Source organism: Emydura macquarii, unplaced genomic scaffold (assembly GCF_026122565.2).
Source record: "Emydura macquarii macquarii isolate MOO-44397 ecotype Brisbane River unplaced genomic scaffold, CSIRO-AGI_Emac_v2 contig_1644, whole genome shotgun sequence".
In the NCBI taxonomy this organism is placed as follows: domain Eukaryota; kingdom Metazoa; phylum Chordata; order Testudines; family Chelidae; genus Emydura; species Emydura macquarii.
The window spans coordinates 18,156,925-18,179,680 of NW_027131781.1; the positions used below are offsets into that span (position 1 = coordinate 18,156,925).

Here is a 22,756-nt window from a genome sequence, read left to right on the forward strand (position 1 = left end):
AGGCCAACAGTCAGAGCCAATGTAGAATATAGAAAACAATGAACAAATGAGCCACTGCATTGAAGTTGTGGAAAAAAATATTCACCATGAATTAGTGAAAACACACAGCAAGAGAATCTTAAGAAGTCAAAAAGGTTAAAACAATTCCGCAAGACCAAAACGCCTACAAACCACAAAACAGACGCTGACATTACTGTGAAAGTGCAGCTGTTCTCTGTGCAGAGCACAGGTTTGTGTAGGGAATGTGGTTTTTGGAGCTTGGATTCTCATATATAACTTCCCTCTACAAATATGGAGGCACATATGCACCTACCCATAACATTCTGTTGAAGCAGCTCTGCGAAAGAAGCTCCTAGCATTACTACCTCTAAACAACCAGCAAAGTCCATAGCAACTCCTTGTGTCTCTTCTTCACTAGACAGCAGCTCAGTCTACTTCTTCTACTTAAGAGAAGTGTTTCTTTGGCCTTTGTCCTACCATATAGGAAACATTTTTCCAGTCCTACATCACTTGGACTTGTGCATGAGTAAAAATAATTACATGAACTTAACTCTTTCTCATACTGAGCAGTTGTTAGTCTCTGTGCTTACATCCTTACTCACAAATGTTAAGGATAAAAAAAGAGCAATTCTCAGGTGGAATATATAAATGTATGAGGAGACATGCACTAACCTGTAATCTCCAACATGATGATGAAGTGTTTAACTACTGGTATTATTACAATTGCTTGTTTTACAGTAGCACCAGCAGAGATTATGCTGAGAACTGCATAGACACAGGATGAGAGAAGGGCATGCAAAAATAAGTAGAATGATTTGAGTTGTGTATGGTAAAGGTTAGGTTGGTTCCTTTTTGCTGTATGCATCTGAGGGTATGTGTGGGAGTTTTGTTGATTTTAAAATGTTTTACAGTTGGGTATAAAGGGAGAGGCAGGAAGGGATGAATTAATAGGATCAAGGAAGCAGGAAAGACAAAGGAGTAGGAAGAAATAAACTGAAGGGAGATAGAAGCAGAAATGAGGAAAGGAAAAGAGCAGTATGGGGAATGAAGGAGGCAGTTAAGGGACTGTGAAAGATGGGGTGGAGGCAGTCAAAACAAGTAGTCAATGACCAAACAGAAAATGTCCAAAACCTAAAGTGAAGGCAGCAGTATGAGGACATCTCCTGTGTCCTGAGAGCTGTGAAGAGGTGTTTGTTACCTGCTCCTGCTGGGATAGTCTCCAATTTCTAGGACTGGCTCTGCCCCTGATTTCCCTCCCCAAAGCACCCGTGGTTGGGGAATTGGGTCTTGTATATGATTTAGTGCCTCGGGAAGGACCCCTAAAACTCCAATGAAGTTTGAGTCCAGAGGAAATAGGAGTTGGGACATGTTTCCTCCTTATTCCTGCTAGAAGGCAAGAATTACTTGTTGGCAGTAAAAGGTGCTCCTTTTAGTTTTTCTGTGTTCCATGTTCTCATCGCATTTTACCTTTGACTTACACATTCTGGCACGTTTTCCTGCACTGTGCAGGATCAATTATTTTATTTCTCTGTGATCAGTTTAGCAGCCAAGATGCTGAGAACATGGCTCTTTCTTGACACTTTTTTCTACTTTGGAGGATAAGAATGTGATGCCAACCGTTCCATAATGTTTCTAAGAACTGTCAGCTCAACCATCAGTGCAGCCTGATTTTTGGCATCCCACCAGCTCTAGCCTACCTGGAAACATCTTTCCCACTAGCTTTCCTTCTGACATCTCCTTAGTTCCAAGAAGCATATATGACCAATAGTCTGTTACTGACCAGCAGTATTTGCTAAGTGGGTGCCCTCTGACAAGAATGTTCAGGGAGTAGTGGGAAAAGATTCTTAAGTGTAGGTTTTGCATTGTGGAAGCCCTGTGCATTTGGCTCCCTTTCCAAACACTCCAACATCATCTGGTGTTTTTGCAAGTAGTTTTCTCCTCCTAATCTATGTGGATACTGCTCTCCCACTAAAGAATGTAATCCCACTCACAAGTACCATTGTTTCTATATTCTTTGCTGCAGGAGGGTTTTGGCATCAGAAACATTTTTCAGCAGAGCAGCTACCATAGATTTTTCCTTCAGTAATTCTTCTATATTGGTATATATGTGTGTTACTAAAAGACATTTGCAGATAAAGAACAAAACCTGTTTCGCAATGATTTTGAGCCTTCCTGCTCCCTTTTTAAAACTGCCTTCAAATGCTGGAAAAAGGGAATGAAATAGAGGATGTATGATTCCTCAGGAAAGGAGGACAAATCCAAAATTCACCACAGGATCTATTTCTTATGCATTTTAAGCACTTTGCCTCTCAAACTGACAAATTTTATTAATTTCTAACACATCTAAAGCATATTTTAAAAAATTCTAAATGTTTCATAATTGCAGAAATTTCTTCCATCTCTACATATGAAAACATCTTTGTTTTTTAACCTTCTGCACATGATATATCACATTTGATCTGTATATCAAAATCAACAATTGTGAGAGCTGAAATTTAGCTGATTTTTATGAGGACAGGAACTGGTAATTGACAAAAAGCATTTGTGGAAACCTTGCACATGAAACAGCCTCATCTAGTGAGCATTGCACTTAAGTAAATTGTGTTGAATCTCAAATTGGTAAAGATCGGACAGGAAAGACTTGGATGGAGAATAAGTCAAATAAAAATTAAACTGTTTTTAACTGTGGCTAACTTGTGTTTCTAATTAATTATTTTGAGAATGCATGTTTACGATTTAAAATGACCTTTAAGATGATTCAAGGTCAAGTGAAAACGATTCTTTGCTTACATGACAATGTTTAAATGTAGTTTATGCTATTTACTCTTTTATTCTGAAGATTTAATAAGTTCATGTTTGTGCTTTTTTAAAGCATTACAAATTAAAAGAAGTTCCATTGTATATACTATTGGAAACATTTCAGCTAGACTTTATTGATGTTAACTTGTTCCTGCTTGCATTATGTGAAATAGCATAGTAAATACATTAATTAACTGGCTTATTAAACTTGAAGAGTCTTTCCAGAAGACTATATCAATATTTATATACTAAAAGTAGTTGCATACTTTAATGCAACAGATTTGTAGATCAGTTTTAAGAAGCACTGCCTTTTGTTCTTTGAAAACAACTGTATATAGATACAGTATTATCCTGAGTTTTTCATTTTAGTTATGATGATTTTTTTTAAATTATATGCATCTTTAAAGTCCATTTTTAAGGAAAGCAATTTGTGAGATTGTCTTTTTCAAACATAGGATGGAGTGGCATACAAATGAACATAAATAAAAGGTATTAATCTAAAAGATGTATCAGATTCAACTCTTTTCCTTTCTTGTTGTTATTGAATTAAATTCTCTTTTGTTTTATTAAAATTCACGGAGTTTATAATCTGAATTTATATTCGGACCCGGCTTCAGCAAAACAATTGAAGATTTGTACTACCAGGTACCATACAGAACTGACTTTAGTGAACTCTGTAATTTCACACAGAAATTTTAAAAAATCAACATATTTTACACAAAGAAAAATAAATTACTTTTACTTACCTGGAATATACTGCATATGCATTTTAACGACTTTCTAATTGCTTCTATTTTTCTTACACTTTCTAAGCAGAGTGAAAGTAGCAACAGAAAACAACTGACACATCAGATGTATTCCAGCTGATCCTTGTATCCACTATTTCTTTCCTTCTCTAAATATAACCCTTCACCTTTGCTTCTTCCTTTGACTCAATGGCTCTGGGAGTCTGGATTTCATGACATGACATACAAATGAAAAATGTACTATCATTTATGGTAGGAGCCAGTGCCAAAGAGATAAAAAGATTTTAGTCTGATTTTGTCTAGCTTCAGTTTCCCACCATTAGATATTGTTATGCTGCTGCCTTTTTAGATTAAAGAGTCTTTTAATATCAGAATTCTTCTTCCCAATTAGATACATATTTACCATGATCAAGTTACCTCTTAATCTGCTCTTTGATAAACTGAATAGAATGAGCTTCTTAACTCTCTCCCTATAAGGCAGAGTTTTCACACCTTGAATCATTCTTGTAGCTTTTTTCTGAACCCTTTCCAATGTTTCAACATCCTTTTAAAAGTGTGGACACCAGAACTGGAAATAGTATTCCAGTAATGGTCTCACTCAGAAGTAATACCACCTTCTTGCCTCTACTTGCTTTTTTCCAACCATCATATCTCTGTCTTAGTCACAGTGTTGCATTGGGAGCTCATGTTCAGTTGGTTATCTACCATGACTCCTAAGTCTTTTACAGAGCCACTGCTTTCAGTCTCCCATCCATTAAATATGCCCTACATTCTTTTTGACTAGATGTGGGACCTTGAATTTGTCTGTAGTAAAACACATGTTGTTCAAGTGAGCCCAGCTCAACAAGTGATCCAAATTGCTCTGTAAAACTGACTTCCCTAATCATTAAGGAGACTGGCTACAGCAACACTTCCCTAATAATTATTTACCACTCCACCAAATTTTGTGTCCCTTGCAAACTTTCCCACTAATGATTTCCTAATTTTTCCAGATCATTGATAAAGTTACTGAATACCATTAGGCCAAAAACACTTTTCTATGGGACACGACCACTAAAACACCCCTGATGGATGATGTTTATGATGGTTTACAGTTACTTCTTGAGATCTGTCTGTTAGCCAATTCTTAATTTATTTAGTATGTCCTATGTTGCTTTTGTATAGTACTATTTTTTAAACCAGAATATTATGCAGTACCAAGTCAAATGGCTTACAGAAGTCTAAATAAATATCAGCATAATTACTTACATTTATCAACCAAACTTGTAATCTCATTAAAAAAATCAAATTTGTTTGACAAGATCCATTTTCCATAAAACCCTGTTGATTAGCATTAATTATGCTACTGTCCTTTAATTCTTTATTGATTGTATCCCATGTCAGCCTTTCTATGATTTTATGAGGATCAGTTGGGTAAGCAGCTATAGTGCGAATTCCGTTATCATGAGTGTTTTTTCAAGGAGTTCTGTGTGCAGATGTTACATTAGTATGGAAATTCATTTGAGAGCATTTGGCAGATTAGCTGTTCTTGTGGTAAATTGAGAAATAGCTTTGTTAAGAATACATATTAAGAAAGAGGCATTGTGTTGTGGTCAGGATTATTCACTCCATAGTGCTGCTCCACAAAAGTAAAAAAAAAACCCAAGTTTACGCAATGCTCTTTTGGTTAAAGTAAGCCAATTACATGCATTTTAATAATGTTTGCTTACCTAATTAATTCCAAGTTAAATTTCTACATGGTTTGGGAAATGGCAGTCTCCCATGATGGTTACAATCAACAGTTCCAGAGGGGTAGCCGTGTTAGTCTGTATACAGCAAAACCAACAAGAGTCCTGTAGTCCCTTAAAGATTAACAAATTTCTGTGGGCATAAGCTTTCGTGGGCTGCAACCCACTTCGTCAAATCAACAGAGGTGCTTGACATTCTCCAGGTATTTTCTTTTGGGGATTGGAGGCAGTATGTTTTCAGTCAAATGTCCTCAAGCTCTGGAACTCACTGATGCTTTACCAGAGCCCATATTTACTACTATTCAGAATATAATGCAAGACATCTCTTTGGTTAAGCGTATGATAGACTATGGAAGATCACAGGTTGAGTTATGATTGACTGGGGCAGAATAGGGAGGGGAACTATCATATCTCTTATGGTCAGTTTAAATGTATCGGATGCTCTATTTAATCTAAGAAATGCATTGGACAAAACCAATGGCAGTGGGGTATAAAAATATCAGTTAATCAATAAATGAAAGTGCACCAAAGTGGGAAGTTATTCAGTTTAAAATTTCCTTATTTGACATTTTATCATTTATGAATTTCTCCACTTTTGCTTATTTGTAATACTTAAACAGTTTAATACAATTTCTAGATGGAATGAGTTCATGACCAAGTGTTGTGTTGGTGTGCAACAAGTGATGGATATGATGATTGTGAAATTTGAGCTACTTGAGACTAATCAGAAAGGAACTATTTACTAGCTAGCTGCTTTGGAGATAATAAAAGGAGAATAAGGATGATATTAGAACTGAATTTATGAAGGAAATCAAGACCAAAATTGAGAACTGAGTTGGCTGAAAATAAGATAATATGCAAATAACTACATTAATGTGAATCACTGGACAAAATCAGTTAGATCCATTGATCTGGAAAGTTCTGGAAGATGGCTATCTGAGGTACTGACCTTTGGAACTTAATTGTGGTGATTGGTAGCCTATAAATACCTAAGAAAGACAGATTCAAGGCTGCAGTTTGTTTTAGCTGTCCCACCAAGAGTGAAGCGCCCAAAGAATGTCTCTAGGAATGATTTGAAACTGATCCAGCAAGCTGCTGAGCCCCTCTAAGAGTTGCTGAAAACTGCTCCGCTCCAGTCAATTGGAGTGAAAGGCTTTTGGTACTTTTCAGAAGGCACTCAGCCTCTTGCAGGATCAGGCCCTTGAAAGCAGTTGTTTGTGATCAAAATAAGATTATACAGGCTGCCAAGAATTTAGTGACTCCAGCATTAAACTATCTCATTTATTTCCCTGATGACTTGCCCCCCATACGTGTCATATAATGCATCATGCTGAGAGGCTTTTCATGAAGAACTGCTTTATTCAATTGCTAACATGTCTTCCCAGTTTCCAATTCCATGAGTTCAGTTCTTGCTACCCTGTGTCAAACTTAAAATGACAAGATCTCTTTGGGAGTGCTAGTTGCTGAGCTCGTTATGGACAACACATCTATATTAGCCAAAAGATGATGATAGTTTGATGGAGAAATTAAATGTTGACTAAGATAACTTGAACTCAAATAAGTACTCCTTTTTCCAGTTGGCTAAGGATAATTTTTGCTGGCCAAGTCTATACAGAACATTTTTGCAAAGACTGAGAAAGAAGAACTTTGCATTCAGTTTCTCCTGCTCCTGATGTCATAATAATCTGCATGTGTTTTGAGAGTCACACATGCTTATCTTTGTGACAAAAGTAAGTTTTGAATACTTTTTATTCCTTTTAGCCCTGTAGTGCCTATACAGCTATGAAAGAGTAAGCTGGATTCCATTCTTTATTCTGCATCATCAACAGACACATTTACAATTCTAATCTATTACACCTGTACAGACCGATGGCAAAGCTAATATAGTTCCACAGGTGTCATCAAGGATGGAATTTGGCCTTCTGGATACACATTACTAGGGGTAATGCATGAGAAGAAAAGAGCTGGGTCTGAGTTTCTAGGTTGATATTTAGAAAAAGCAAACTTTTTTCACTCATAAACTTAATACATTCATCTGGAAATCATTGAGAGACAAACACAGCATCCTACAATGCCATTTTTACTGTCACTGTTCAGAGTAATTTTAGTTAGTCTCTACCAGTTGGCCAGTACTTGCATAAAGCTTAATCCTCTCTCCTTTCAGTATTGAAGAATGGGGATTTCAATGAGACTGCTCTCATGGGTAAAACTTTGCAGGGTTTGTCCTTTTCTTGATGAAGGAGGAATGTTCTAGAGAAAATACCCCCATCTTCCCTTACTATATAATCATTTTGGCTTCAGTGTTGCATTGAAGATTTGTTAAATATGATGTGTGAGGCAGTCTTGTAAAATAAAAGGTAATTTAAGGAACCATTTTGGACATGTACCCATTCTGTTTTAACATGACTTTATATATTATTAGTTTTGGTGACTATATCTAGTTTGCAGTTTTGTTTTGTGGCATATTGCTTGACTTTTAGTTAATTTTAAGTTTTATGCATAGCCACAGAGGCTATATAGTACTTTCTCACATTCCTAACATATGTATTATTCTACCCACTTTTCAGATAGGGAAACTGAGGCACGCAATTGGTAAGTAACTTCCTCAAAGTCTCAAAGTGAATCACTAGCATAGTTACCAGTTGATCCAAGACGTTCTGACTCCCAGTCCCCTGCTTTATCCACCAGACAACATTCCCTGAAGATGTAGGTCTGTCTGTAGTGGTGGCACTTCCGGCCTCAGTCTTTTCAGTACTTAATTTGATACACAAACACCACATGCGTGACACTTCTCATTTAACTATACCGAAAAACCTTGGTAATAGTAGAGAATATGTTTTGTGACTAACAATATGATGATAGCTACTTTAAGAAAAATGTGCCTCTCTTGAGCACTTCAGTGAATTAGTGAATTTCTAATTAAACCAGGGGTGCAGGAACAGTTTTTATAGTGGGGGTGCTGAAAGCCATTGAACCAGACCATAAACCATGTATATAATGGAAACCACTTCAAGCCTGGGGGTGAGGCAGCATCCCCACCACTCCTAGTTCCAGCATCTATTAATTAAACTTATTAGGAACTCTACTTTCACTGGTCTCCATTGTACACTTCATACAAATATTTTCTTGGTCAAACTCTTTTACAGTACTTAGTCATTTTTCTTTTTTGCTGGAAACTACATTTCACTCCAAAAAACATTGCCCCTAAAGCTAAACATATGGTAATAATAAGGAATAATATTGTTATTCAGGATTAATGTTCTTCCATAAATCCCATGTCTTATACTGAGTACGACATAGCATTGGGTGTAACCATGCTCTTTTGCATTAATTATGGTGTTAATAACCTAACTAGCATTAAAAGAGAAAAAGAAGAAGACAGACAAAATTCAGAACCACAGTTTACGAAAGTAATTGTTACTAAACAATAGGCCAATTAATCTGTTTTAACAGTTTACAGCCAACCTTTGTAAAACAAATACTGTCTCTACATCTCAAGTCAAGGATATCCCTAATCTTCATCCTCTTCATTAATACTCACAGTCACAAGGAATCATTTATTTTTTATTTATTCCAAAATAAGCTCACAGACTCAGGAAAAGTAAAGGCTATTTCCCTAAATTCTAGCTTTTGATTTATTGGAAACAAAATGACTGCCTGAACACTTTTGTCCATGAAGGTTTACTTTAGAAGAATAAGTTTCCCCTTGGATGTGTCTTAATGTTTTGGTTTGAGGGAAAAAATTCTTTGGAGTTGATTTTTTTTCTATTACCTCTAGGCGAGTCTTTTTCCTTCATTACACACCCCTTTTTCTCTATCAAAGATCTGCTGGACTTTGGCTTCTCTTTCCAATTTTTATTGCTCTTTTAATATATTTATACATTTTTCAGAATACCAAATACAATAAGAAGCCTTTAACATGCACTCTGATGTATAGTAACATGAATAAACTGATAATTACAGATTCACAATTACAACTATGTACACAACTCATATCATATAGAACATTTTTGGTGATCCTCTTCTGTAAATCATTCTTTTCATAGAGGCCCATGGGATAAGTCCTTTCAATCAATTCCATTTGATGGTACTTTTCTCTTTTTCCAATGTAACCTGATGGACCTTCTAAACAGGGATAGGAGAGCACAAACAGTCTTCTATCTGTTGGAGCCTGCACCTGCCAGGTCATGATTATGCAAACTCATGATGTGTTCATGTTCCTGACTCTCAGATGCTTCATCACCCATGCTCAGAAATTTTGGATTTCCCTGCAGTATCACACTCATTTTCCCATTTATTGAGGCTGTGAATTCTTCAGCCACGGATCCCATGTTTACTTTAAAGGGACTTTTATTAATAGTCTCTTTGTCTACATAATAGTCTTGATAACTGACCAGGAAGAATTCTCCTGAGTGATTTTTTATGGCTCAGGTGAACAGGATCTTTTGGTGCCATGAGTGGCAGGAATCTGCATGCATTGACGGGACAGGGGAAGGAATTTAAGCTGCCTTTCAGACTAATCTTGCCTCAAGTCCCAAGTTGATGAGTAAAGGGATATATTTATACTGTTCCAGTATTATCTTGTGAATTCTGGTATAGTTAATCTGATTTCTAATTCTAACATCAGAACCTCTATTTCTTCAGCCAATCTGAAACAGTTTGCTTATCCAGAGAAGATCAAGACATTTTACTCAAAACCCAGTTCCCCTCCTCACGGTATCATGTTCACTGAAGTTTTTCAAAACTTTCTACAGAACATCAAACAAAGTATGTTGTTCTTTCAATCATAGAGAAGTTTTTGATTCTGTGAATAGGCCTTTACTTGATATTTTATTTACCTAGTTTTCTAAGTATTCAGAGTTTCCACTAGTAAGATTCGCCTTGCAACTTAATCCGTCTAATATATACATTTGGATGGTCACTCTTTTTACAAACCCTAGAGTTGAATAGTTTTATCAAATGTCTTCTTCAATCTATTCCCAGTTAAAGGTTTCTAAGGATCTAAAGTGTCTTAGCATCATAACCTAGTTTTAAGAAAACTGCTTAATCTTTCATTCAAGATTATTCATGAATGTACATGGTCTTTTAAAATGGCCATAATTTTAAATACGCTAAATGATGAATTTATCAAGGAAATTTAATATTTTACTAAAATTCCTATCTTTCAGTTCTTTACCAGTGTTTATTTCTCATTACCCACTCTTGCCTTATGTGAAGCATTTTGTATTAACTGGATTTCAACAAATCTCTTAATGTTTTATGTTGAGACCAAGAAAATTTTGCAGTTCTTTGTCTCTTTTACATCAGTGCCTGCCAAAGTAAAACGTGAAAAGAATAATGATTTCTTAGAATTCCACTAATGATACTCGTTTCTGGAGGTCACAATGCTTGCTTGACTAGAAAAATGAAATATTTTTAGTTTTATTATTATTTATTATTATTGTCCCTAGAAGTCCCAGTCATGGATCAGAGCTCTGGTACTAAGCTTTTGTGCATAAACACAAAAAGACAGCCCCTGTCCTGAGAGTTTACAGTCTGAATGGCTTTTGCACCTGTTTTCATGAGATTCTAAAAGGCAGACTTAGTCAGGTAGCTCTTAGTGTTCAGCCCATTCTTTTTCATTCAGATTTCTGCCTGGGATACACATTTAGATAAATCTGTCCTTCACACCTTTCAAATATACATATACCGCATCTTGTTACATCTTTTCAGTTTGAAAGAGTGTGAACCTATAAGAGCTAGGTTACTGCCTTGCCTTTAATGAGGGTGCACAGCTTTTTCCTCCAGTCAGCATCCTGCATAATGGCCAGCTATTTCTGATGACCAAGTACAAGTGGTAGCGCAGATGAGAATTCTCCCCCATCACTTTGGGGGCAGCTTGCATGCGGTATGACCAAGCATTAGAAGATTGGGAGCAGATAACTAAATGTATTCTGCTAACTCTCCTGGCCACATGGGTTTCAAGACACCAGACCCAGTACTGCAACTATTACTGATAACAACCAAACAATTCATCTTAAAATTAAAAATAAGTAACACACACATTTTCTTCAAAATTTCAGTGATTCCCCTGGCAAGAAAATTGTGAAATTTAGTCAGGTTATTTCATAAAACTGATCCAATATCCTAACCATTTTTGTAAACTTGAAGAAAAAGGTAGTTTTTGCCAAAATATGTTCTGGTCCAAAATTTCTCCTAGGTCTAGCCTTTCATTATGATTTGTATAGCATTATTGCCAACACCAGATGTTGAAAAATCATGAGTCAGACCCTAAGAAATCATGTGATGGGCTGCAAAATCATGATATTTTAAAAATAATAATTGTTGGGGGCTTATTTGCCTTCTGGTTTTTGAGCTGTTAGGGTTTGTGTTTTCAAGATTTTCTCTGCAATCACGATGGCTAGAAACTTACTTTTTTAATGAAGCTGAGAGTCTATTGTAATCACCTGACGCAAGGAATCAGGGTTTTAAAAAAAACACGAAATAGCCCAAGAATTGGCAGTAAACTATGTATACAATGAGATGCAGTTAAATAAGAATTTTAGGGATGGGTGAATATTCCCACTATTTGGATGATTTTGTATTTAAGGGCCCTAGTATTAGGGAAGTATATGTAGGCCCAAAATAATTGTTGTCCTTGGTCCTGGGGAACAACAGCTGGCCCACATTGCCTTTTGGGCTTTTCAGGGAACTGGCAAAACAGGCCTGCTTTCCACTTGTGACTAATTTTCAGAAACAAAGAAACAATTGTCTTGCTAATATTCTGGGACAAACACAGCTACAACAACACTGTAAAGAACAATGGAAGATAATTTTCAGAGAAGCAGACAGCCTACCTAGCATATCCATTCTGCAATATGGGAACCAGGCAAACACTTCTAGCTAAATTTTCTGCTGGCATAATTGCCAAGTTTCACAGTTCTTTTAAGCAGTCATTTTTTATTTCACAAAGTATAGTGTATATGTGTATAATTGTATGTGTGTGTGTTTATATTTATAAATTAGAAATGTTAGTGTCTGATTATCTGCATTCTGTTCTTCAAAATTTCAAGTTCAGGCATATTTTATACAATATATAATTGCCTATACATTTGTAAGTATCCTCTTCTGGCTGGATGTAGAGACCAAAAGACAGGAGAAATGCAAATGCTATGTTGCAGAGCAGAAGCCACAGCCCAACGGTGGTGGAGACAAAGATGGCTCTAAAGCATAAGCTGTTCTCATTTATACTGTGTCCCCTCCTCCACAACAAGGGCTACCTATGGGTTGCTTTGCAGCTTGAAGTAGCTGAGAATCATCATAGCATACACTATGGAGACTCTCCTCCCACCTCGATACACCTTCTCAGGCTCCTGGCACAATGTGTGCCACGGCTGGTGAGGCCTGCATAGAGGGAATTCTCCCCAGGCAGCCTGCTTGACTTTTAGGACCCTGTGCACCATTGCTGCAGTGCACAGGGCCATAGCCAGAATCCCTTCTGTTATGTTTTTAGTAGATTTTTATCCTAGTATTATTATAAATTGTTGGCAAGCATTACTAAGAATAATTGTTCCCTCTAATTGTTAATTAAAGTGTTCATAAAATGAGTCCAAAAAGGAACAAAGTGACATTTCCATAGCTGGATATTGTAAAACCCATGTTAAATATAAAGTAGAACACTTTCTTATCAGCGAAGTTGTATAGCTAGCAAGTGAGCTCTTTTAAAAAATAAAACAAAAAATAAAAAACCAATAAACTGGAGACATAAGAGCATTGCTGGCTACAATATTAGTTAGGAGTTTAAACTTGCTCTCTAGAGACTTTGGCAGAGAAACAAAAGGAAGATTTCAGATCATTTCAAGGTTGGGACAGCAAAATCCTCATCTGAACAGGTTAGGCTGTCTCAGAAGATACAGTTTCATTTATAAACACTGCATTACATGCTGTAATATTTCTTGAGTCTCAGTACTCAGTGTAAAATGTAAAGCAAACGCTACTTAGCTTATAATACATTTTAGCTAGATTTCCAAATTAAAATCTGTGATTTGCCACGGGAACAGCTGAAGCAAGACATCTCAACACATTTATTGCAGAGCCTATGAAAACACAAACAGCAGTACATAATTCTTTGCAATGTACAAAATCCAAGAGATTTCTGAAAATGTATGCTACCTCCCCACCACCACCACCACCAAGAGGGGCTGGTGATAGAAAACATCTGGCTCATTCTTGTGGCTTTGAGACGCTCATTGGACATATATTTATATAATCTGATTCTGTCACTCAGATTGTTCTGGTTCTACTGACGACAAATAATTCAGCTTTTAATAGAACCTGAATAAGAACAGAACATTGAATCATTGACTAACAGAAATAAGAGATGAAAAATACCTAGCAGATCTAGTCCATTTTCCATTAAACAAAGGAGGATGTCTACAATAATTTGCTTGTGTGTTGTCCAGTCTACTGTTCAAAATGTCCTTAGTCCCCTTGATCAACTATTCAACAATCAAAATTGTTCCGAAATTTTTCCTGATATTCAGCCTAATATTTCCTTGTCTTAACTTCTTCTCATTACTTCTAGTTACACATCCTTTTACCAGTCTAAAAATGCCTTTTCTAGGTTTAAATCCTGGCCCCAATGAAGTCAATGGGAGTTTTGCAGTCTCTGAATCATATTTAGTTATTTTCATTTAATATATATAGAACAAATTCTCCTTCTTGCTCCAAAGCACAATCTCTCTCTTCATGTGAAATCCTTGGTAACAGCATTTTATAGTCCATAAATAGTAATACTTGCATGTCTACTGTTGAGTATTTTATTATATGATGTAGATCAGACAAGAAACATATCTAACCAGGACACAAGCCACACAGTGCTAAGTCTACTGACTTGCTGGTAATTCAGATAATTCATCCATGCTATTATTTCTGCAGAACATGTGCCTCATTTATTGTGAATGTTGGATGGTGTGTGGTAAATGAGACATACATTCATTGAACATAAAAGATTAAAGGAAATATAGCTCTTCAGCTTTACTCACTGTGCAGCATCCAGATTTTTAATCAAGTAATCATGGATATATCTGTATATCAGGGTCCAAGTAGTTCCACAAACCATATGATGATTTTAGATGGTTTGGGCATCTAGAAGCAAGTAGTTTTTCTAGAGGTATCACAGTCTTGAGTTATCCTTTAGCTGAATAGTGCCACAGCAGAACTGGACAAAACAGCATCAGCAGCAAAGGAGAGTGAAAATTTCTACCAGTCCTCAGTTACAGAAACAGGCTATCAGACATAAGGTATCATAGTAACTATAGCCAACTTTCCTTTTATTTTGTTTTATTTTGTTATGTTTGTTTTTTTACACTTTTGTTTTTGTCTAATCATATTTTCCAGATTCAGAATCAAATCTGCTTCTTCACTGATGGTTTCAAATGTTATCAGGGAAATTAAATCAATGGTCACCCTGTAAATCCCATGCTACAAACCCTTATACACATGAATAACTTTACTCAGGCGAATTGTCCCACTGAAGTCACTGAGAATACTCTTGTTAGTAAAGTTACACACGTGTTTCAGGATTAGTTATTTAGACATTTCATAAACCAGCATATTTGTTTAGTTTGTAAATAACAGTTTAAGTTTGTAAACACAGACATATGATTTACTACTGTTCTATGAACTCTTATTTGTGCTGACAATGGTTTCCAAAAGTGTATTATCACAGTAATATAGATGTTGGGCCTTGAGCACTGATTAGGAATAATAGGAAGTAAGGCTGCTCATCACTTTACAGGAAGCACTTAACATCTTGCAGGATCTGGACTTTTAACAGTCATGCAAGTGCATTCCCCAAAGACCATTTTCAAGTACTCCTTTATTTGTACTTTCAAAGTACAGTCTTTCACTCTTTGATTAAAGATACAATAAAATATTTCCTTATTCTTTCACATTTCTGAAATCATTAAAACTTTCAGTCAGTCAACTGCAGGGATTTGTTTGGAAGGCTAGGGGAGAAGATACACATCAGTGGGAACTTTAGGAGTGCAAGAAACATAAGATCGGGCCCTTCTTCTGTTATTTAATTACCCTCAAGCTCCTGGCCTTTAGACTGAAAACAAGACATTAAAGAGCTGGTTTTGGGATCCCTACACTTTCCTCCCACTGTTTTCATTTCTTCAGTAATCACAAAAAAAGGTCTTTCTAGTTTATTTGTTTTACCTGTTTATATACAAATATTTGGACAGAGAGGACAGAATTCTGTGGGGCTATGTTTACCTGGGCTGAACAGATTATTGTTTGCTTCTAGCCATTTTTAGTAGCAGACAAACTTTTAGAATAGGTCTCAATCCTTTAAGAGATCACTTAAATCTCATAGTAAACACCCAGAATTCAGTTCCTCCCCTTCTGTCTCACAGTTTGTTAATAAGATGCTACTAACTCCATTTGAAACCAAAGGAAGTTACTCGTATCCTATGGGTAGAGAGAAGGGCCCCAGAATTATAGGCTGCACATTTCGTTGATGTGATCACAACTATGGCCGAAATATTGTTATAGTGAATTTTGAGAAAACAACATCAATTAGTCATAGTAAGAATATCAAAAGTCATGGAATAATTGTAAAGATATTGGAAAGTTATGCTTATGTTTTATATTAATCAAACTACTTATGTAAACTCAGGACCTCTAAAGTTACATTAAGTTCAGCTATAAAATGTTTGCTTGCTTGAGTCTCCAGCCGCATTTTTCTTTCTTTCTTTCTTTCTAAACTAATCCCTTCATGAACCCACATACTTCCTGAGTGTCTCATTAGCAAAGAGTGAAGATCACATACACTGAACTGCTGTAAATCAGCGAAGGTGTATTTATTTCAATGACACTATTATGATTCACACCAGCTGAGGATCTGGCCCTGAATGTATAAGGAGAGACAAGGGGAAAGGCAGCTCTGACGCCTATTCCTCCACTCTTATTGCGACAACAGCTCCTAGCTAACATAATGCATGGCCAGCCAAAATGAGAGAGAAATTAGGGAGCAGCTGCTCTTTGTAGAATGCTCCCATTGAAAAGCAGCATAACATTTTTTATTAAATTACACATGAATTAATTCTGAGCACATAAGCATCAATTTCAGCAGATCTGATGACATATGTTTCCAGCTGTCTGGAGTTTTTCTGGTTTCTCCTGATGCCTCAGAATTTCTTTCCACCATTGATTTCACTGCCATAGAGTGGAACAGAGTGAGACTGACATCGCATGGTGCCATCACAAATAAATGCACCAGCCATGACCACCAGCTGTGAAACAGATTAACCGAGCTGCACTCTGTCTCTGCAGGTTACCTGCCAGTACTTTGCATATTTAACCTGTCTATCAAACACTGTTGTTGGAGGGGGGTATAGCTTGCAAATAAATTTCCCTTAGAAACTTATTTAATATAAATGTTTCTTTAGCCTATCTACCAGCCCTCACACAAGGGATTGCACTCTCTCGTGTGTCTACTTGTGGAGGGAGATGGATGAAATGGGATTGAGAAGTAATATCTTTTAAACGCTGAGATCTTCAGATAAGATGCTAGCTTCTGGTATTCTTTTGTTCACAGAGGTGTTGTAAGGATAATCTTGTATGTGACATGCTCAGATACTATTCATGGATTTTAAGGCCAGAAGGACCATTAGATCATCTAGTCTGACCTAGTATAACACAGGCCAAAGAATTTACTCAGTTACCTTTGTACTGAGCCCAATAACTTATGTTTGACTATAGCCAGTCTTCCAGAAAGGCATCCTGTCTTGATATGGAGACATCAAGAGATGGAAAATCCATCACTTTCCATGGTAGTATGCACCAAATTTGTCACTCCCACTCTTAACAATTTGTCTCTTATTCATAATTAGAATTTGTCTGGTTTTAACTTCCATACCATGGATCTTGTTGTACTTTCTCTGCTAGGTTAAAGAACCCTTTCAGACCTGCTATTTTCTCCCCATGAAGGTACCTATACACTCTAATCAAGATAATGATTTAAACTAGAGAAAAATTTATAAAATCAGTGGATGGAAGATTTTGTCTGAGTAAGGCCTGCAGGATATTGCCTTAAAGGTTGAGTTTAAAACAAAACAGTAATATCTTATGTCCTGTGTTTCCCTATCACTTCCCCTTTTCAGTTCCCTTGGTTGTACAGCAGCAACTTGGAGTGACAGCAAATGAGGATAAAGTTTCAGTGCTGTTGCTGCCCAGTGCACTAGTCTAGTGCTGCGTCCCCAGTGGGTGGCTATAGCAGTCTGTTCAACTTTGTACGTATATCTTGAGGATTAGTAAACCAGTTTGGATAAAATCATAACCAGCCTAAACCTTCTCCCAAAACGCTAAATTAAATCCTAAAGCATCATATTTTTTAAAAAATGTAAATCTCTCTATTAAAATGCTTTACTTGTTTTGGCTGGAATTGGAAATACAGAAATACCATGAGAACCATCATGAAAAACCATGCGATTCTAGAAATCTTGCAAAAAAAAAAAAAAAATCCCACAGGATTTCCAGACCAATTTCCTGATAAGAGAAATAGAGTGAATATGAATAAACTTCAGTTAAGAATTCAGACCATTATGTAATCAGATTTGATCTCAGAACCTTTTGATTTACCCCCAATCCCTGTTGTACACATTGCATACTCATAAATTCATTCATATGCACACAGTCTTTCACACATGCACATTTCCTTACTCACAAACTCACTGGGCCAAATTTAACCTTGGTATAAGTATGCCTACCTCTAATTAAGTGAATAAATCTCAATCTGCTTACATCAAGGTTAACATTAACTCATTTACTCTAACCCAGTGGTTCTCAACCTTTCCAGACTACTGTACCCCTTTCAGGAGTCTGATTTGTCTTGCATACTCCAACTTTCACCTCATTTAAAAACTACTTGCTTACAAAATCCAACATAAAAACACAAAAGTGTAACAGCACACTAGTACTGAAAAATTGCTTACTTTCTTATTTTTACCATATAATTATAAAATAAATCGATTGAAATATAAATATGGTACTTACATTTCAGTGTGATATTTGAGCCTGTTTTTCACATATGAGCCTTGTCTGAGGGCCAAGCCCCGCCCCCCGAAGCTGAAGCCTGTAACTTAGCTTCACAGGGCCCCCTGTGGCGTGGGGCCCCAGGTAGTTGCCCCACTTTTCACTCCCTAATGTCAGCCCTGCACTTGCAACCTTCGCTAAACCCACATGATGCCCCTGGGGACTGCAATCCCCAGCTTGAAAAAACTCTGCTCTAATAAGTTGAATGCCCCCTGAAAGACCTCTGAGTACTCCCAGGGGTACAGATACCCCTGGCTGAGAATGCACTGCTCTAACCTACATTATCAGTCACTCACGAACATACTCTTTGCAAGAGAATGCCTGGAAAGCATCACTCAAAGAAGGCCATGAAATTAGATGTAGTTCACAAGACCTGACCTGAATCTGCTATTTTCCCAGCTTGAATCAAAATAACAGCACCTATACATCCCTTTGAAAATGCTAGTATTAATTGATATTGGGTGGAATTTTCAAAAGTCCTTTAGAACTAGATTTCTAAAAGGTATTTAGGCACCTGAAGATGCAGATAGGAGCTTTTGACAATCCCACTAGGCCCTAGGTCCCAATGAGTATCTTTTTTGCTTCTTTAGGCACCTAAATGCCTTTAAAAATCTGTCCCTAGGGGACTTAGGAGCACAAATCAAAGATGTCAAGCATTTTTTTCAATAAAACTTGCTATTAAAACAATTAAAATAAATAAAAATCATTAATAAAATCAATATGCCAAAACTCATCCCTCTTAAAGTGGTTTTAAATTTACTTTAAAAAACACTATTTCCATTTCTTCACAGACTAAGGAGGGCCCTCGTACTACACATAGTACAGATTAAGGGGGGCATTCCATAGCCTTGAGGCTGCAGAAACAAAGATGTGGAAAATACCTGTTATTCCTATAAACTATTAACTCTAACAGTTCATTATCTTGGACGTCAGAGCTCACATGTAATATATCTGAATACTATGACTATGTACTATAAAGTTATCTGCCACTAATCTGTTACGGGACTGAAACTTAATCTATGGCCACACTGGCAGCCATAGCAGCAGGTAGGCAGAATTCCATTTGCCCATCCCTGACAATAATTGAGCCACTTTTTTGGTAGTTTACAGTATGATGCATTAGTATAGTCACAAAGGCATCAAACCCTGTCACATCAGCCTTTGAAACAGAAGGCTGCATTCTGGTTATATTCTTAAAATGGTAAAAACCCTCGTAAGATAACAGCTAACACTTAGTGTACTAAGTACTATACAGCTTCGGATTGGGGAGTTTTGGGAATGCCCCTCTCCTCTCATTTCCTCCCTGTCACAACTGGCATACTTCTTGTCTTTCGTTTAGGATTTATTGATGTCATGAAGTTTTAATGATCTCCACACACATAATGTAGAAGCAAACAAGTGTGTGGTGGAGAGAAAGGGGGGTTGTACAGCCTAAATCCCACAATGGTCCCTAATATACTCTGGTATTCACGAGTTGCAAATGTTTTAATTGCAGTAACACTTTCATGTAAATATAGTTGGATTTCTGCCTGCTGAAATTAAAGTCTATAACTTCAACAATCTCTAACTCAAAACTTTGGGAGGCCATATTGTATATGTAGCCTCTAAAATTTGTGTATAATTTTGCATAGCTGAATTTTTACATACAGAAATTCAGACTTGCCCACACAAACTGTATTTGCATACAAAGTAAATTTTTTTGTTGTTGCTATTATTATTTGTGTTCCAGTGGCACTGAACGGTTTCAGTTAAAGATTTGCCCGACTGTGTATTGCACACTGTGCATATCAAATACTAAATTGAGTATTTAAATACAGTATTAAATACTGTACACATCAAATACTAAATTGAGCAATCCTCAATATTGCGCTCAGATAAGAAGGTGATGGGTGTCTTAAAAATACCTGGTACAGAAAATCAGATAAACACAGTAAATATAAATAGGTCACAAGAGAAGTTATATTTAATGGGCTAACTGTGAATATAGTAAATTATATATTCGCATAAACTATTGATGACTTATATTTGATAAGAGCTAAAGGAACAACGAGGGAGTTAGTAAGTCAACAATAACTATAGGAATTAATTAATATATAAACAATGAGTCCATCTGATATTTTGTTTAGCTGATGGAGATTTGTACTTTAAAATAAATACTTTAACAATGAACAAATTTAAGTATTTTAGAGCTGTGATGTACCATGTCATCCTCAATTCAAGAAAAAAAAAACAAACCACAGCATTGGAGCTATTTAAAAAAATAAAAGCTATTTATGTTCATTGTATATTTCTTGGATTTGGTTCATATAGTGTCTTCTGGAATGATGACATGACTGTACTGTTTGCTTTCTCTCATTCTTCTCATATTTTGTTTTACATTATTTCATAAAATTAGTTTATTAATTTTTAAAGACATTACTTATTTACTCCTCCACCCCTTATTTACACACCTGGGCCAGATGCTGTTTCCATTTGTAACAGGTTGGAGTTTGGTATTAGCATCTGAGGTCAAAGGATCAAGCCCTCTTTTGAGAAATGAATCAGGCACTGCAGGTAGGTGGTGCCCTGCAGGCTATCCTTAAAGAGTTTAGGATCATATTTTAAAGGATTACCACTAATCATCATCATCTTTGGTAGCCTTTCCCCCACACATACATATTTTTAACTTAATCTAAATTCAAACTAAAATTAATTTAAGATGTACTTAATTCTTTTCTGAATTTCTCTCATCTTTCCAGTAAATGTTGAAACCATGTGTTGGCTTTCTTCAAATCCTCCCTTAAAATCTTGGAGGAGAACCCTGTCCTTTCTAAAAAAAACTATTACTTTTATTTAGCTCGTTTCTTAGCTGTTAGGTTAGTGTATTAAAAATTTAAAATGAACCCACACTCTTTGGTATGTTACACAAACATTTGGCTGAAGACTGAACATAAAAGCATTTATCTAGTCACTTACTGTAAATGGGTGTAATGTTGCATAAATAAATTTCAGTGACTGAAATGCTAAGAATAAAGACATTACAAATTACTTTAGATCCACTATATATCCCATTGAAATTAGATCGTTATCAAATCACATGGATTAGCAGAATGCAGACTAAGAAAACAGTACAAACAACTCTTATTGTTACATAGTAGCAATTACAGATTTTCCTTCTACAATCATTGTATTGTAAGTAGAGTTCCCGCAGCTTGATATTATTATAATTCACAGATACATATTACATAGTATTATAATAGTGAATGTTGATTTTGGATGTTTTGTGATTAGTGTGGATGTTAGTGAGACATGGTATGTTTGATTTGTAGATTAATAAAGTTTAATGTGTAAGGTTTTTTATAAATATATTAGTTAAATATAAAGTTTAAAATTAATTATAATATATTATATTTATTAAGTTTGGAGAGTTAAGCAGTAATTTAGTAATTTACAGGAATGGCTTTTTTTAGGGGCCTCGCCAGGGAATTAGTGGATTTTTTGGTTTAATTTAGTATTTTTTGTGGAGTTAGGTGTTGATGGAATGGTTTGGTTTTTTTTGTTTAAGTGATGATTATTTGTATTTTTAATCAATTATTTGTATTTAATTATTTTTTATTATCATTATGTATGCTAGTTATTTATATTGGGTTTTATTTTTAATTATATTTTAATTTATATTTTATTTTTATTATAATAATTTGGGTTGTTAAAACAACATTTGGTGATAGGAGGGGCGGAGTAAAAGTATGCCCCTTGGTAATAAAACAGTGTACCCCCACACGTTCAAGAATAAGTTGTTGTTTTATTACTGTTATTTATGTGCAGCTGCAAGCATACAGTATTTGTATTTTGTTTTATTATGTGCCTTGGTGTGCAGAAACTGAGACATCTATAAGTTTATTCAGTCTCTGCCAACTGGAAGATGTCATGCTACAAGCAAGTAACTGAAGCTATGCTAGGCCTGTAGGACAGTGGTCAAGCAACTCAAATTGTACTGGGCCTCCAACAGTGAAGAGTTTCATTGTATCATTTATTAAGAATGTTCATGTTAGAAAAGGTCACTCGTGTATTAAACGCACTTGCTGTAATATCAAATTAATATTTTTTTAATGCAGAGTGACATCAACTTTTGGCCTACGTAAGTCAAACAAAGTACCACTGATATTGGTTCAAGCTTCTAACATGCTTTTGAGAATAATTAAATTGAAGTCTTTACATACAGTGATTTAGATTCTCTGGCTCTTTTGTGCCACTCCAACAGCACAAAGGGGCCAGAAACTCTCCAGATGTCCCCACAGTGTGAGGAAAACTGCAGCAGGTATGCAGCTAGCATACTGAAGCCACTAGCACAAAGGACATAATCAAGGTGTTGTCAGCTATTCCTAGTGGGCAGATGGCCTTTTGGCGTGAAAGAAAGGCAGGATA

General features: G+C 36.1%; 1 protein-coding gene across 3 annotated transcripts in view; it reads right to left on the bottom strand.

The window, feature by feature from the left end:
• FGF7 (fibroblast growth factor 7) overlaps window positions 1-22,756 on the bottom strand; it is an 85,337-nt gene that overhangs the window by 17,167 nt on the left and 45,414 nt on the right. The window lies entirely within an intron of this gene.